The 6,144-nt window shown below is 43.4% G+C and overlaps 1 protein-coding gene across 2 annotated transcripts in view; it reads left to right on the top strand.

Annotated features, from left to right (window-relative positions):
• BORCS5 (BLOC-1 related complex subunit 5) overlaps nt 1-6,144 on the top strand; it is a 77,770-nt gene that overhangs the window by 1,720 nt on the left and 69,906 nt on the right. The window lies entirely within an intron of this gene.

Raw genomic sequence — 6,144 nt, 5'->3', positions numbered from 1 at the left:
ATCCTTTTTTTTTTTTTTTTTTCTTTCTTGAGCTTTACAGAGGCTGATGTAGAAATCTGTCTGATTTATTCCTGATGCTTTCACTGCCATTTTAGAATGGACTGTAAGATTGCTGATGTTGACCTGTTGGCAGAACATGCCTTGCCTGAGTCCTGCCTCAAACAAAAGGCAGAACCAGAATCTTGCCAGTGGCAGTTTGCAGTATGAATGCTGGAACCCAAATCCGCAAAAGAAATAAGGAAGTTTTAATTTGAGAGACCAAATTTAGAAGATGCATTAACAGCTGGCACCGAGGTTGTCGTGTATGCGTAAGAGCGTGATGATGAAGAGTTTCAGTTCCACCCAGCCTCCAACTGTGGTGAGCAAACCTGGGTTGCGTAAGAGCTGTGGAAGTCCTGGGAAATGGGACTGGTGATGGCTTCCAGAGGTGGTGGTGCTGCTGTACGGGTGGTTGAGGAGCAAGGATGCAAAGCTTGAGGTACGAAGTGAGAAAGAAGAGAGAGAGCAGCAGCCACGTGGCTGAGATAGAAAGGTTGGAAGGCACTGCCTTAGGTGGCCCGTCCAGGTCCTTTAACTCCTAAACATGCATGCATGAAGTTGTTTGATGGGAAGTCGTCTCGGTCACTGAGCTGCTTTTGCTGGTCTTACTTCGACCCTGAAGCTGTCTAGGTACAATAGAAACCTTTTCCATTTCTGTCACTTGGCCTGCCAAGAGTTTCCCACCGAATCTCTTGAGGTGCGGTGACATCTGGTGACTGCTCGGGAGTATTGCAGGCGTCATCAAGTTTACTTTTGTGAACAGCTTTTTTCATCCTCAACTACTTGTTATTACTTGAACAACAGGACTGTGGTACTTGTGCTTGCTACAGAAAGCAGGGTGCTCTGTTGAGTAAGTTGAGTCTTGAGAGACACCAGATCTACCACAGGCCAGCTTGAGAAGCTGTTCTGGTTTGGACTGGTCCCTTCCCTGTATTCTTCACATGCAAGCTCATGTTCCTGGAATGGGTGAAGAAGGATATTAGAGATCTTTTGGGAGTTAATCCTAAAAACTTGCATGAGCTTGGAGTTCACATCACAGCTTGAAGAGCTGAAGATGTGAACTCATAGCCCTTGTGAGCTTCTTCTCAGTTTCTCCTTGGCTAAGCAAAACCAAGGGGTTTTATTTTGCTTTTAAGTCTCAGAAGAAGCCTAATAGTTCAACTGGTAGACTGGGGAAGCACATGGTCATGAAGAGACTGCATGTTCAGCTGAGAGGAGAGAAAAACTACTCTTAGGGGCTCCACCTGGGAGTGAAGTGCAGAAACTGCTATCTATTTGGGGTTTTTGCAATTTTTTTTTTTCTTGAATGTAAAAAACCTATTAGAAACACTATCAGGGAACTTCTCTCCTTGATGAAATAAGACCTTTTTTTTTAAATTGTTTTTTTAAGCAGCGTGGACAGTTTATCATCTAGACTCCTGGGAGCAACAGAGGAAGTCTCCAATCTTCTCCCAGGTCGCAAGCATTCCCTGTAGAGACCTTTTTTTGTAAGAGATACACAACAAAACATGATGTGCCACTTCTTGCCTTTACTTCCTGAGGATATTTGCATGAAAGTGAAACTTCTTTCTGTTAAGTGTCCCTGGTTCTCGAAGTCTGTTCGTAGCAGGAAGTCATCACCAGCTGTGTGTAAAATCAGTCATCTTGGAGTAATCCAAAATGGTGATACTTTTGTAGCTTATGAACAAAGCAGTCCCATCTTATGAAGGTGTTTGGAAAAAAGCCTAAAAATGCCATTTTCTGTGTGTTTGTGGCTATGGAAGGTTGATACAGTGCTACAGTGTGGGATTTCTCTCAGAAAGGCTCTAACTAGATCTGTAAAGAATCACCTCTGACAAGGGATTTGGCTTGTATGACCCAGGGATCCTCTTTGAGGATCGAGGACTGCTGACAATAGACAGGATCCAAAGCACCTTTACCGACTAGAAAACAAGAGCACTAATTAGGAATGATTAATGACCACAGTTAAGTGAGGAAGCAGTGGACAGGGTTGAAAAGCAAAGGGTGAACGTTCTGTTGGTTATTTTTCTATTGCAGTTTTTCTTGGTAATTAAAGCAAGATGGGTGGGGTGAGGAATTAAACATTGTTACGAAGCTTCCCAAAAGCTTTTGAAAAGGGTGTTTAGGTTTTAAGTTTGTGTTGTGAAAACAGAGTGCTCATTGCATTCTTCCAGAGGGTATCGGCATCTTTCTTGAGCCTCAAGAAGGGTTGAAGTCTGTACTTCCGATAGCAGTGAAGTGTTATGGTGAACAAAAAAAGATTGATACTTATAAAGGACTTATTGGTGAGTGTTAGTAATACAGGAGAAATTGTTTGAGAACTAGTCATCCAGCTACAAATCTAATTCCTATTCTCTGCCAAGGTCAGCAAGACCTAAGACAAACAAAACATCAGGAACTTGATAGTAGGAACAAAAGCTTTGACTGGTGTATGTGTTAATTTAGCAATTTAGCAAGCTCTAGATTTCATAAAACATGCTAAATATTGTGGGTCTTTTTGGAGGAGGTCAATGTAATTGATACCCATTTCTGACTATGTTTTCTTGCAGGAAAAATTATTTAACGTTAATTGCCAGTGAGTTAAATGAAAAGCAAAAGGTTCCAAAGTTTGTATTAGAAGGGGCTTGTTTCTTCTTGGGTACTTAGCAGAAACTGTGTCACGAATAGGTTCTAGGCTGCATCAGTGGTTTCTGACAGTATGTCACGTCAGGTTGGTCATTTGTTTTGGAAACTCAAGATACAAAAGGGTACATCAAAAAAGGACTGGTCTGTGTGATGGTGACCAAAAGATTTCCAAGCAGCAATCCTTCTTCCAGGCATGTATTTAAAATAGAAGTTTGAGAGAAATGAAGTCTGGAATGGAATCATAGAGCGTAGAATGGTTTAGGATGGAAGGGACCTTTAAAGCTCATCTAGTCTAACCCCCCTGCCACAAGCTGGGACACCTTCCACTAGATCAGGTTGCTCAAAGCCCCGTCCAACCTGGCCTTGATCACCTCCCATGGTGGGGCATCCACAACCTCTCTGGACAACCTGTTCCAGTGTCTTGCCACCCTCATCATAAAAAATGTCTTCTTGGGATGTTCCTGGCTTGTATGCCTGAAACAATGGTTCCTGAACACATTTATTATGAGTATGCATCTACCTAGAAACTAGCTCTGGATGTGGGCCCTTCCATTTTAGCTATGTATTGCACTTGTGCTTTGTTTCCTCTTAATGTTTTGGGTTTTTCCAAGATGACAGACCGTTGTTGCTGCTGCTGATGATTATACTCTACGAGGGACAACATCTTTTTCCAAGTTTAGGAAAACAAATTCCTTCCTAGATGTTACCTTAGGTGACTTAAATGAAATCAGTTCTGTGTGCTGGGCAGATGCTTTCTGACTCCTCCTCAGCTGGTGCAAATGCCTTTTTGTTGTCTTTGATTTGAAGGCCTGTGCTGTGGACTGTCAGGGCTGTTCTCAGGGTGACAGTGCAGGGGGACTGTGACCTTTCTCTAGGTGGGTCTTGTGTATAACAGTAAGCCTGTAACTAGAACAACACCTGCAGTAACTTGAAACAAACTTCTGGTAACCAGGAAGTCCCCTGTAAAGGCTGGGAATTCTTTTTGTGCTGCTGTTTTCTTTGTCCTTCCCTCCTCATTCGGAGGAAGTGGTTGCCAATATGGTAGTAGCATCCCTTGGAAGTGTAAGTGGTATGGAGTACTGAGTGTAAGTGGTATGTACTGTTAGTTCACTGAAATTCATTGAGACCTCCGGGCCCTCTGCAACTCCCTGCCAGGAGGGGGCAGAGAGGGGGGATGAGTCTCTGGAGCCAAGGCCCCAGCGCCAGGCCCCGAGGGAATGGCCTCAAGCTGCCCAGGGCAGGGTCAGGCTGGCTCTGAGGAAGGATTTCTGTGCAGAAGGGGCTGTTGGGCGTTGGAATGGGCTGCCCGGGGCAGGGGGGGAGTCCCCGGGATCCCTGGAGGGGTTGAAGAGTCGGGCTGAGCCAGCGCTGAGGGATCTGGTGGAGTTGAGAATGTTCAGTGTGAGGTTAATGGTTCGACTGGAGGAGCTTCAAAGTCTTTTCCAACCTTGATGATTCTGGGATTCTGTATAAATTGTATATTGGCAGATAGACAGAATGAGTGTGAGTGTATCTGCCTAGATGATTAGCCTGGCCTCCTCTTTCCTGGGTGGAGTACCCTTGTGCTCCAATTTCTGCTGAGCCTAAAGGCTGTGACTCCTGTCTGCACCTCCTCAGGTATGTATGGCTCCTCCCTGCCATCTTGTGAAGCTTTGATGGTCATTGTAAGTCACCTGCAGATTCTCCTTCCTTTACCTTTACAGAGCTTCTGTGACAGAGCTCTCCAGCTGGCCTGTATGGCTCTTGGGGTGCAGCTACCCTTTGGATAGATTAAAAGATGGGTTGAGGAAAAATACCATGTGGTGAGGAGTTAACCGTGTCCTGGCTCATAGTTTCACCACACACTTTGATGAGGAGTACCTGCATGTTGGCCAGCGTACCTTGAAATCACTATTAACCGGTTAAGGTGAAATTAAAATAATTCTTTATAACATCCTAATTATATAGTGTAATTACAAATGTTTGCAGAAGGTGTAATCTCTTTATGTCAAGAGGAGATTGGAAATCAGATGCATCTGACTGGTAAGGTGTAGTAGCTAGTGTGCTCTACTGGAGGGGCGTGGATAAATTTTTCTAGGACAAAAAGTAAGCTTGTGATGGGAAGGCATGCACAGAACATTTTCCTGAGTTCTTGAAGGATTTCAGGCATCTAAATCTGGATAGATTTTATTTTTTTTTCTTCTCCCTCTCTCCTTCATATTTGTGTACTTTTATTCAGCGTTATTGTCTTCCTCATAAGTTAAGACTTGCTCATAAAACTTGGTTGAATCTGTGACTAAAGGGTGAGTGAAATTTGTCTTCCTGCTTTCCCCATTTGGTGTGTCTGTGCGTATCTTTCCCTGATGTATATCCTTCTGTCGAACCTGTTGTTTTATGTCTGAAAACTGCATGCAAAGAAACATTCCTGTTAGAAATGTGTGTGTAGGATATATACACATGTGAATGTATAAGTGTGTATTTATAGGTATTTGGAGTGATTACTCTCCAAGACTACTCTTCTAGGAATATTGCAAATGTTACTCAGTGGGCTAAAGTCTGTGAAGTTTCCTCTCTGCAGTCTGGATGGGGTTGGAGAAAGAGGAGGGGACCTAATGGAAGCTCCCTCCTGGTGCTCTTAGTTTGTTTCTCTCCTCTTTAACTGGCCACTGTGGTACTACAGCTCCTTTCACTTTTGCTGTATCCTTCCAGCCATTAGTATCATGAAGTATTTGTGTTTTCTAGATAGGGACTGCTGTGTTACATGTTGGAGACTTGGATGTAGAGAAACAAGAATTTTATGTCTGGGACCTGTCTATCATGCTGGGACTGAAGAATTTGATGATCAGGGAAGGGATGGGACCTTGGAGTGGTGACTGAATTCCTGAGGGAAACTGTGACACGTGGACAGAAAATTTTAGTGTCTTTAGTTACTATGGCAATGAGCAATATAGACGTGTTCAGATAGCGATACACAGGAAAAGCTTGTGGATGCTGAAACAAAATACGTGACTTTTCTTAGAAACGTCTGCAGTCTCAGAAGAAAGGATGGGTGGCAGTTCCGTATTTGAAACAGCAATTTAATGAGGAATCTCTCTGTTCATAAAGAAGACAGATTTCTCTGTTAGAATCATCAGTGGTCACCTCAGTTATGAAGAAATCTTACTTCCCTACCTTCTGGTGTTGAAAATCTAAAATAAATCATCAGAAGAAAATGAGCTAGATGGGCCAAAGGTCACTTTGCCATTACCTCCAGGATGGGTATGCCATTAGGAATCGGTGAAACTGTCAATAAAAAGCAAGAAGGAAAAAAAAGTCTAAAAAAGCTTCTGAGCTCTTCACTGCATCCTTAAAACTCCCACCCGTTCTCCAAGAAAAACCCCAACAAACCCACAAAAGCAGTAACTTGAAAGTATTCTGGCCTGAAGTCCCTACTCTAGAGCCCTGTTTCTTGATATACTTTCTTCCAGGTGCCTTCCCAGCAAAGACCAGTGAGCTCTATGC

Source organism: Athene cunicularia (assembly GCF_003259725.1).
Source record: "Athene cunicularia isolate RWA chromosome 1 unlocalized genomic scaffold, athCun1 chr1_part2, whole genome shotgun sequence".
Taxonomy (NCBI): domain Eukaryota; kingdom Metazoa; phylum Chordata; class Aves; order Strigiformes; family Strigidae; genus Athene; species Athene cunicularia.
This window is presented reverse-complemented; position numbering and strand designations above follow the sequence as displayed.